The sequence below is a fragment of the Bombina bombina genome, unplaced genomic scaffold, assembly GCF_027579735.1.
Source record: "Bombina bombina isolate aBomBom1 unplaced genomic scaffold, aBomBom1.pri scaffold_471, whole genome shotgun sequence".
NCBI lineage: Eukaryota > Metazoa > Chordata > Amphibia > Anura > Bombinatoridae > Bombina > Bombina bombina.
The window spans coordinates 262271-274891 of NW_026512232.1; the positions used below are offsets into that span (position 1 = coordinate 262271).

Sequence of the window (12621 nt, forward strand, 5' to 3'; positions counted from 1 at the left end):
GTTCTTTTGACAGACTTGCAGTCTAGCCAATCAGTGGCTGCTCCCAGATAACTTCTCGTGCACGAGCACAGTGTTATCTATATGAAATACGTGAACTAACACCCTCTAGTGGTGAAAAACTGTTAAAATGCAATCTAAAAGAGGTGGGCTTCAAGGTCTAAGAAATTAGCATATGAACCTCCTAGGTTAAGCTTTCAACTAAGAATACCAAGAGAACAAAGCAAAATTGGTGATAAAAGTAAATTGGAAAATTGTTTAAAATTACATGCTCTATCTGAATCATGAACGTTTATTTTGGCCTAGACTGTCCCTTTAAGAATAAAGTGCATATACGTTTTAGTCACTTGGTCAAAAATTGCACATGTCAAGGGGGGGGGGGGCTGATCAATGGTTAAGTAAGCATTGCACAAGCATTTTTTGTGAAATGCTTGTGCAATGCTGCCCCCTGGCAGCGTAGAAACAGCTGCATTCACAGCTATATAAATTGGCCCCTTAAACTTTACACTTATTTTGTTACTATTTAAAAAGCTAATGAAACTTTAAAAAATAATCTACATGTTATTATCAGACTATTGTTTTCTTTGTATGCATCACTCTGTCTGGCATTTATTTAGTTTTTAATGTCCCTTTAAAGTCAATGTAGACAATCATGCTTCAAATGAAAACAAAAGAGCTTTTTTTTCATGCAAAAATATTTTAAACACGTCTCTATAGTTATATGCATGATAGAATTTTTTAGCATTTACTGCCCCTCTAAGGCTGTTATCATCTTTAGTCTGGTGCACTACTATAGACAATTAGAACTTTTCATTGCTTTATGCCACTACATTCTGCACTTTGTGTCAGGGGTCAAGTCCTACAAGAAAAAGTGTGGGAACTCACCAAGACTTCCACCCCCCCTTTTACAATTAATATTGTTTTATACACACACAAATACTGTATTTATATGTATATAATCTATACACTTTGGATAATGAAAGCAAATTCAATCCAATGAAGGGTCTGAGAATGCTCCTTTGGGCCTGAGAACGCTCCTCTGCCAGAGAGTCTTACCAATTTAAGGTGCAATAGTTCTATTTCTGCTGAGGTGAGCTAAATAACCCCAGAGCAAGCCACACAGAAATGTAAGCACCATGTGTTCCACACAGTGCGGGGTGATCACACAGCAGGACCACTGACAGGCTTTCATTTACTGTATTGTAGGAAGTGTTACTGCCCATTACTTGAGGCTCTCACTATCCCTCTAACCAGACTGTGCTCCAGCTTCTCCCACTAGCAGCAGCAAGAGTTTTTACTGAAGCGTTTCTGTTCTCTATCCATAGGGAACTTAGTTCCTCCTGCAAAAAAATTCCCGCTCGACTTGACCCCTGCTTTGTGTGTTGGTTCAAAACTATCTCTAGCCATTCCCTGTATGATGTTTATGCTGAAGGGATTGCCATATTGTATTTTGAAATTTGAAAAGAAGAACAAAATTTCCCCTTGACATTTGTTTTGCCTCTTAAAGGGCTCATGTTAAATAACCAGCTATTACAAGTGACCTCAATCTTGCGGTTACCAAATCACAAGATGCATATACGAGTATACTATGAACTCTTGCACATGCTCAGTAGGACCTTGTGCCTCAGAAAGTTGGAATATAAAAATACTGTGCACAATTTGATAATCGAAGAAAATGTAAACTATTTATTTTTTAATTTCCTGAGCTCTCTGAATCATGGAAGTTTAATTTTAAGTTTAGTGTTTCATTAACTATTTAGTGGTTAACCTTAGTTACATGCAAGCAATAGTAAAGTGCATTTTCATTTTGCACTTATGTCCCTTTATGAGAATCACAATTGTCTAATAATATCAAACTCCTCAGTTTCAATAAAGGTTCATTCCCTTCTTGACTTTTGTAATAAATCTTCTGCACTGATCAGCACTAGGGGGGAGATTTATCAAAGGCTAGGCGAACTCTGTATGTGCTTCGCCTGTAACTGCGCCCCAGCTCGCCTCCAGAGAAGTGCACATGTGCGCCTGAATTTATAAAAAAAATAGATGTCATTTTGCACGTTTAGTAAAAGGTGAGCTGGGGCATAGTAATGATAAATTTTGCTTGTCAGAAAAAGCATTTACTCCCTATTTCTCATTTCTCAGTACATCCCTGTAAATATTTACGCCGCCATGTCTTGATTATTAAAAAAGCGTTTTTTAGGTATCTATTTTGCGCATATTTATATTATATAATGTTTCCGTGCTGTTTTTGCCATATGTTGGTAATTTAAGATTGCAAAAATCAATATATATATATATATATATATATATATTTAAAACTCTTGGTACCCGTTGTGATACAAATGTGATATGGCAGGCCATATAGAGTGTGATGAATGTGAACCAGTCTTCTTGGCCTATATGAATCTATATAGACCTAGAAATCCAGAGTTGCTGTAATGGCATAGACTTGAAGTTTATATATAACTTGTTTTGATTGAAAAAATGCTGAACAAAACAATATGTATTCCGAAAGAACAAATGACTCATCCTTGGTTGAGACATTTGTTGGACCGGATACATCTTGACCGGAATAAGAGACACAGACAGTTTCATAACCTCTTTTGCACAAACGAATGTAAGAACTATTATTATAAGTGTATATAAAGGATCTGAGACTTTCTTTCACTGGACTTCTGATGCACTATCTGGTGATGTAGTGATTTATTTTACTTTTATATAAACAAGTTGTTATACATTATTGTTTAGATTGTTCTTTTCTTTTGTAAATAAACTATTATATCTATTAAGAATAGCAAAGATTCAATTATTGCTTTTAGCATATGTATTAAGGTATACATTTTATTAGGCAATACCCGTATGCGCCTGTGGAAGCGCAAATTTCTGGTAATAACAGTCTCTTCTTGGTGCCGAGCCTTTGAAAAGTTAAAAGAAGAAAGTACTGCATCAAAAGATGTAAAAGCATGTATGATAATGGTGTTCGCCTAAATGATAAATAAGAAACTGGGCGTATTTGTAGGTTGGGCTGTGAAATTATGCCAATTCCTAATGTATATTGGTGCGCCTGTGCGAATGCAAGCGGAGTGAGAAGAAGTTTCTTTCAGATTTGAGCAATTATAAGTGCAGATTGCTTTCATAAATATGGCGATTGGTGCGTATGCGTTATTTGGCCGAATTACAGGCGAATTGATTTGATAAATCTACCCCTAGATCTTACCTGGGCTACCTGTTGATACAGTTTTGCAGCCTTGTCTTTGAGTGTCTGCTCCCAGCTCCGTATGATCACATATTATCAGACTTTCTTTATCTCACCCCTGAGCACATATATGATTTTCCTATTAGTCTTCCCTTCATTTACTCATCTCATCCTTCACTAGATAAATTCTAAAGCTATGTGATGATATCTATATCATTTATTTAGTAATTTTGTTCTAAATCGAATATCAGTACAAAGATAAATCTAATTTATGCTTCAGGTTTTTCTTCTATTCATTTTTGTTTCATATAAATGATGTGCTGTAATAACTATTTGTTCAACAAGCAAAATGTTTCTGACAAGCTTCTGGGAGTTAAAGTCTTTACTTTAGGTCCACATAATCTTGCTTTTTATTTTCTGACCTGAAGGAATTTAAGCTCCCAAACGCTTGTCAAAGTTGATTTAGTCCAGATACTTTTTTTTCCTCTCTTTATTTAGTTCTATGGAAATAAAACTGGTCACTGGATAACTGCAAACATTTATGAATGTATTTCCTTAACATTGAGTCATCTGTATAATGCCTAGAAATGAAAATGAGTTTAACAAAATCTGTGACACACATAACCTATGGGCAATGCTAGAATTGACTTCACCAAACATAAAACATTAATGACCATAAAAGTGCAGCCAATCTCTGTATTATTTATGTATACTTTTATTAAAAAATACTTATTATACCAGGGGCGAAACTACAGGGGGTGCAGAGTACGCAATTGCTACTGGGCCCCCAAGGGTGGAGGCCCAGCTTAAAAAAAAAACATTTTTTGGAAAAAATTTTTTAATAAAAAACGTTGACCTGCCACTACCTGCACTGATATCATGTGAGTGTGACCTGATGCTTCACTATTGTCTCTGACTACAGGGGTTAGAGTTTCTGTTTTACCCATTGGTGTTTATGTGTGTATGTATGTATGACTGTGTATGTATTTATTCATGTATGTGTGTGTGTGTATGTTTGTGACTGTGTGTGTATTTATTCATGTATGTGTGTGTGTGTATGTTTGTGACTGTGTGTGTATTTATGCATGCATGTATGTGGGGGTGTGTGTGTGTATGTATGCATGTATGTGTGTATGTATGTTTGTGACTGTGTGTGTATTTATTCATGTATGTGTGTGTGTGTATGTTTGTGACTGTGTGTGTATTTATTTATGCATGTATGTGGGTGTGTGTGTGTGTATGTTTGTGGAACCAGCAAATTACAGACCTTGTTACTTCAGCATGGAGGAAGGGGGTAAACAGTGTCACTATCAGTACCACTATATACAGTATGGGGGGGCTGGACTATGTCATAGACTACTGTGGTCACTTTATAAAGTACTGGGGCAGGTAAGGGCAGGCCAGCCATCTCACCGGCAGATTACAGACTGTGTCACTTACTCACTATATACAGTACTGGTGGGTTAAACCGTGTCACTATATACAGTAATAGGGGGTCAAACCATCTCACAGACTGTGGGCACAGGGTACCTCCTTTTGCAGACATGTAATCTGATTCACATTATTTTTCTCTGTTAAATTAAAAAAAAAAAAAAAAAGATATGTATCAAATTCACTTTTTTTGGGGGGGGGGGGGGGTGCCTTCTTAGATTCTTGCACCTGGGCCCTGTGGTTTCTAGTTATGCCTCTGTAATATACGTTTAAAAAAAAAATAATTATTTTTACTTTAATTTCTTTACTGTTCAGCTAAAAATGAAAACTTTTTTTTTTCTATATCAGTTTTAATTATTCTAAACTTTCTATATGCATGAACATAGCAATAAACTAAATAAATATACATGATATCCATATTTTGTATGATTTATTAAATGTTACCATTTTATTATTTATGAGAAGCAAATAAAAAATTAGGTTTAAAAGTATAGGGCAAATGTAAAATAGTGACATATAAGTGTCTAAATGAGATTATTTGTGTCCTGATTACAACATGAAAATCTAAGAGACATTCTTAAAGGGACATTAAATTTAAAATTGAATCCAGATCAATTGTTTATTTATTTTGTTAACTTTTGCTATACAATTCCTCAGAAATGATTTGTTCTCATCCTCTCAGTAAATAACAATTTTAGCTCCATTACCTCTATTTTTTCATGCATTGCTATTTACTCGACCCCATACCAAAGTCTCCTCCGACACATATTATTTGGTAGATTATGATGATAATTGTGTCAATATAAATATACATTTATATTTAGTTATAAATATTCCTTAGAATCAATATGGCAGAGGTTTAATACATTATAATGAATTAATAGAGCAGATTCAGTGGTAAACCATGTTAAGGTAGTTAACCAGCACTTTACTGTGCCTTTTAGTTTGTCAAACCAAAATAATATCAGTGTAAGGCTATTTCTCACTTTATCTTATGATGCAAACAGTTTAGTTTTTGTCAGCATAAAACAATAGAATATGACAAGTTTAAAAACCCAAATTGTGCTTTTCATTGTCAGACATACCGGGCCTTAAAGGAACAGTCAACTTCAAAATGTGTATTGTTTAAAAAGATAGATAATCCCTTTATTACCCATTCCCCAGTTTTGCACAACCAACACTGTTATATTAATACACTTTTTACCTCTGTGATTACCTTGTATCTAAGCCTCTTTTGACAGCCCCTCTGATCACATGACTATTTATTTATTATCTAGTTACTTGCATTTTAGCCAATTAGTGCAGTGTCAGCCACAACTACACGGGAGAGAGCACAATGCTATCTTTATGGCACAAATTAACTAGCAGTCTCCTGTTGTGAAAAGCAAATAAAAAAGCATTTGATAAGAGGCTGTCTTAAGTGGCTTAGAAACAGGTAGAAATTTTAGAGGTTTAAAAGTTATAAAGTATATTAATATAACAATGTTGGTTGTGCAAAGCTGGGGAATGGGTAGTAAAGGCGTTATTTATCTCTTTAAACAATAACATTTTTGGTGTTGACTGTCTCTTTAAGGACTGATAGCTCACTGGCTGATAAGAAAACTCCCACCGTATTATCCCTCAGTACGTACTTGCCACTTCACAAGCTTACAAACAACATTTTTTTTTCTTTCAACACAGGAACATAAACACATTTTAAAATGCTCCTTTTTATAGCAACAAATGTAATAATGACTTTACTGTCCCTGTAAGGACTAGAAATTACAAAATGATGTCCCATGTGGATATAGGAATGAGGTATATTGCAAATGTGTTCAATAAATAACTTTTATAAAGTGGAAATTAATTTAAACTAGTAGCTAAAGGGGACAATGTACTCTAAATAGTTCCCCCCTTCAATATGTTCCAAATGTTTCACTTTACCTGCTATAAGTATAATTGTTTGCAAAAAGCTCCCTTACCTTTATTATGTTGATTGAAATATCTACTTTTACCTAGTGTATCAACTCCTATACTGAAAATATGAATACAGATGTATTCTCTGTAGAATGTAAGCGGGAGACAATAGCAGTAATTAACCTCCCAGTAGGGGGTAAGAGAGAGAAAGAGAGTTTTGTATCTGAAATAGCTTGTTCTCATTGAACCTCCCAGCCATAATTAACATTTCAATACCTATTAGGCTCTCTGTTTATTCAATGATTGCATGAACAAGTCTACTTTTTCTGCATCGTAGGCACATTTATATGGGCATTTCCTTGAGAGCAATAGGTGATGGTTTTATTGATCAAAATCAGCTATTTCAAAAAGAAAAATAAATATGGAGGAACAATATTTTATACATGTAATGCCCTGCTTTAGGTATAACAAGTAATTTGGAACACATTGGGCTAGAGTGGAGTGGTATTTGACGCTCCCACTCGAGAGCTAACTTCGTCAAAGTAAACTTTTTGCGTGCATATTCAAAAAAGTAAGTTGAAAGTAAACTGTTTTTGCTCATGCGCTAACCCGATGCACATAAAAAGCCAAAGTTAGAATATCACGCGTGCGATTACGTGTTCCCCAAAAAAGTAAATGGAGCAAAAAAGTTGGGGGAAAACTAACACCCTTCTCGCACGCAATACTAATAGCATATTCTCAAGTGAGCTAACCCGACATGAAAATTTGAATATTTCACATTCCAATGTTCTTCAAATAGCAGAATATTTTCTATTTAATCATAAATAAATATTATTATTATCAGGTATTTGTAGAGCACCAACAGATTCCGCAGTGCTAAAAACATAAGCGGTATAAGATAACATTTATAGGGATCAAATGGGTAGAGGGCCCTAACGAGAGTTGCAATGTTGTAGTCGGCTCTTATGAAGGTGATCTACAAACAGCTGAGCTCATAGGGCTACATGCTAAGGGGCTAAAGGGGATAGAAATGGAGTTAGGAAAAGTTAGTGTAGGTTGTATGCATCCCTGAATATTAGAGTCTTTAGGAAGCGCTTGAAGCTTTCAAAACTAGAGGAGAGTCTTGTGGAGCGAGGCAGAGAGTTTCACAAGAGGGGGGTCAGTCTGGAGAAGTCTTGTAAACGGGAATGTGAGGAGGTAACAAGAGAAGGAGAGTAGGAGGTTGCGAGCAGAGCGAAGGGGACGGGAGTGAAAGTATATATATATCTCTGATATTTTTTTTGGTAAAAAAAAAATATATATATATATATATATATATATATATAAATAAATAAATAAATAAATATATATATATAAAAAGGAAGGACTACTTCTGAAAGCTTGTCAACTTATAAATGCATAGTTAGTCCAATAAAAAAGTATCATTGCTCAATGCAATTGAATATTTATTTTGGTTTTTTTATATATATGTATAATTATAAATAGGTATAGATATATGCAGATATATGTAGGAAAATGTATTTAAAAATACATAGAACATATTTCCCTATGTGAAGTACATTGGAATATGAAATGTTTTTACATGTTTTCATCTACTTAACTGCAAATGACTCCAATGCATATATATATATGTGTGTGTGTGTGTACATGTATATTTATGTGCATATATGTCTGTTAATACATATATATTATACACATATAAATACATCAGTACACATATATAAACATATTACATGTATATGTTGTATGTATCTCTATATTAAAGCCCTTTGTCTGCCTTTTTTCTAACTCCTAAGAGGTAATATCTTTGAACCCTTATATTTTAAGAAACATTTTTTTTAAAATAATTTTCTTTTATAATTTTTTTTAATAATTTTTTTTTCCGACTGTGTTATTATGAGTGTAGCTGTACTTTACTGAATACTATAAAATATATTGGCACAATAATCTATATACATATAGGGAAACTTGTGAAAATAAGGTGCAAACCCCTCTTGAATATTGGCAGACAAACTGAGGGGGGGGAAAAAGAAGAAGAGGGGCGTCAGTACATAGAATTACATTTTAATGAAAGTGAATTATGATTCATAAGAGGAACAAACCCAGGATAGGAGGTTTGTTTGTTTTGTGCACATTGTTATTGGTTTCCCTATCATGTTTTTTAAAAGCGCATTGTACCTAACGGGACAAGTGATCACAGGAGGAGGAAGTGTTGTCATATCTAAAAGAGGGAACTCCCTGTTTCAAATAAGTGGTATAACCCCACTCTAAGTAAAACACAGGGGTGATGGGTTCTGTAATAGCTCTTCCCATCTCTAGAGAAAATATCTCTGGCTTCATTTTTCAAATGAGTATGTGATGCCTAGACCAAAATATGGACTTTGTTGGAGTCTGTCAGTCAAAACTCACTGATTACTGTTTTTTAATACATTCCAAAAAAATGCCACTTGCTGATACTGTTATACCAATTTAACATACCACAAATAACTATTTACATGTGTTTTTCTACTTGCATAACAATATAAAATAGGTCTGTAAAAAAATAAAAATGAATTTTATTTTGTACAGTGGTGAATGTGTCAATATAATAATAATTTTTTTTACATAATTTGTTACACTTTATTAGCTAAGAATTTTACAAAAATCCACACAGGTATTGAGGAGTCAGTGGAATTTAACCTTTACACCAGAGCTTTCCAAACTTTTTATGTTGGTGACACACTTTTTAATCCTACATCATTTCGTGACACAGTAATTCAGTTGTACTATCAAACAGGAGTTTAAACTAACTTGTTTTAAGAGCTACGGACACATGCATAAATTATATAATAACAAAATTAATTTACGTAACAGTATGTGCGAGAATTAAACATTTTTTTTAATAACACCAATAGCTACTTACTATTTTAATGAGGTGTATGAAGTTGATGGGATGAACACAGTTTCCTAATATTTGGTGAAATATTAGATAAAGACACTCGCATTTCATCATAAAGCAGCTGTCCCACTCACTGGCTACACATGCAGTCACAAGCCATTTGAGGAGACTACACATGCAGTCAGGAGCCAATGTGCCATCAAAGCCACCAATGGGAATAGTTTCAGTTCCCGCTGAGCTGCGCCAATAGGTTAAGATGATCTGTGACCCACTAGGTATCAATTATGTGTCAACCATATATGCGTAGCAGGCAGGCGAAAAGTCAGAAACCAAAAATAAATAAATTCAAAAAAAATTTGTGCTGAAGCAGGGACACACCTACACACTGCTGCCGACACACTAATGTGTCCCGACACACAGTTTGGAAAGCACTGCTTTACACAATTACTCAAGGGAACTTGCAGCACACACAGATCTCAGATTAGTACCTTGTTTTAGAGATGAGTTTAACCATGTTTTTTTTTATTTTAATTCTAATACTATGACTAATATAATATAAGCGTTTTTAAATATTTTGTAACTATCTGATGTAATGTTGATACTGTTGCAGAAATTTAAGTTTATGATTATTATTATTATTATCATTTATTTGTATAGCGCCGCCAAATTCCGTAGCGCTGGGTACAATGATAGGGGATGCTGCTTTGACTGCTTTTTGCCTATTATCTGAAAGAACTACTATGCAGAAATATGTATTGTGTATGTGGAGCTCGCGCACATGAATTATCCATATAGACTCTCTAATGAGGCCTTTTAGTCTGTGAAGTGGAAAGTCAAAAAGTAGTGGTTGACATACAAACTGTTAAAAATACCTTTCAAAGGAGCTCTCTTTTTGTACTTGCGTATTATATTATTTTTATTATAAATATTATTATTATATACTATTTGTAAACTGCATTAACATTGTAGTAAGTTAGTAAAAAGCAAAATAATATCTGCTAAAGCCTTAAAGCGACATTAAACACTAAATAAATGCTAGATAGAATGTTCATTCAAAGAAAAGATTAGTCTGAGAATAACAAGTAGATTTATTTTTTAAAGTTGCATTAGTTGCTTAAATATTGACAAAATAACTAAAGTTTTAGTGTCTGTAAAACAATGGGAGCTGACATGTTGTAACTTAGGTTACCTTCTCTGTTGTGGCCAATTAGGGACAATTATTAAAGGGACACTAAACCCACATTTTTTCTTTCATGATTCAGATAGAACATGCAGTTTTAAGCAACTTTCTAATTTACTTCTAGTATCAATTTTTCTTTGTTCTCTTGCTATCTTTATTTGAAAAGAAGGCATCTAAGCTAAGGAGCCAGACAATTTTTGGTTGAGGACGCTGGACAGCACTTGTTTATTGGTGCTGTCCAATCAGCAAGGACAACCCAGGTTGTGAACCAAAAATGGTCCTGCTTCTAAACTTTCAAACTTTTCAAATAAAGATAGTAAGAGAATGAAGAAAAACTGATAATAGGAGTAAAAATAGAAAGTTACTTAAAATTGCATGCTCTATCTGAATCATGAAAGAATGATTTTTGGGTTCAGTGTCCCTTTAATAGGTCCCTAGAGTGTGCAGTAAGTGGCTGTCTGGAATATAACAGTGCTCTGCACTTCCATTCCTATCAGGAACTGAAAAGCTCACAATTTCAGAATGTAATGACAAAAATTACATGAAATGGGGACAAAATAAATAATGAAGTTATATATACAATGTATCTTTTATATTACCGTCTCAAAGTGTTTAATGTCCCTTTAACTAAGATAATTTGAAACATCAATAAGAAAAAAAAATGAGGCCTAGAAATTTGCAAATTTAGATTAAAAGATACAAAAAAAAAAAAAGCTTTGCCACTGCGACAAATGGGACAGAGAATATGGGATTTAAGGCATCATCTCATCATCTGTGTTTTATGATTATCCTCTGTGGGAACAAAGAATGAAAAAGCTACTGGACATCATAAAATAACAATGACACTTGATAATAAAAAACCTTGGAAGCTTTCTGCTTAGACCTTAATAGTACAGAACACAGCATTGTAAAGAATTGTCAGAGCACAACCTGAACGTTTTGTACTGAGTAGAATAATAATAGTGTTGCAGCTTTTCTGTAGATTGTTTTTTTCTACTTTTAGAATAATTAGTCAGTCAAGAAACATTTTTAATTTTTAAACTATTAAAATAAAATACATGATGAAAATACTTTGGAGCTTAGTGTCCCTTTAAATGATAGCACACGTTTTTTGCTATGTTCTCAAGCAGTTCTGTTTTTATTCCCACAAGGTGCATTTCTTATCTGTACAGAGAGCAAAGATCCAACCTGCCACTAATATAACTGCGGTGAAACTGTAACTTTTGACGTTTTAGGCAGCAAACTGTAATACATTTGTTTGTGCACAAGCAGCTCCGATTGTTTAGCAATAAGGAATTTCAGCTTACTAGTTTCCATGAACTTGGCTAGTTAAACTATTGAGAGGGGGAAAAAACTTTTTTTTGTGCCAATTACATTGTTTTAGTAACATTTTTTAATATTTCATAAGAACATATTTTATTTATGTGTATTTTTATAGAACACAATCCAAGTATCCATTGTTTTACAAATAAGACTCTGGTTTAGGAGGAGGCCGTCTGAAGGGGAAAAAAACTGAGTCCAATAAACTAATTCAGTCTAGAAATATTGTGTACAATGTTTTTTCTTTGTTTTTATCATTAAAATGATATTGCCACATACCATAAAACAGGACTCGACAGAACTCAGGAGCATTCGCTTATTAAACTTAACTTCTTGCTTCTAACTTGGTTCAGATACATTTTTCAACCACTGCCATAAAACACTTAGAAATAAAATCTATGCAGTAACAAAAAAACAAAGAATAAAAATATTACATAGCTACATATTTTGTCAGTTATATTTCCACATATTTTTTCTTATACCTGTTGCTCTAATATGTAATTCTTATTACAATGTAGTAAAATGCCATTGTTTGTATAAAACTCACAATTGTCCTTTATTATTGTAGAACATTCTAACAATTTAAAAAAAAAAAGATAATTATTTTACTCTTCTATAACAATCATGTTTCCTTGTATTTGTATTATCCATTTTGCTCATATAAGAGTTCGATTTACTTAATATAATAAATTAGTATTACAGTTTATATTATATACCCAGGACATA

At 33.6% G+C, this 12621-nt stretch overlaps 1 long non-coding RNA gene across 1 annotated transcript in view; it reads right to left on the reverse strand.

The window, feature by feature from the left end:
- The window catches only part of LOC128644183 (uncharacterized), a 48908-nt gene that overhangs the window by 35383 nt on the left and 904 nt on the right, over positions 1 to 12621 (reverse strand). The gene's annotated exons all lie outside the window — the stretch shown is intronic.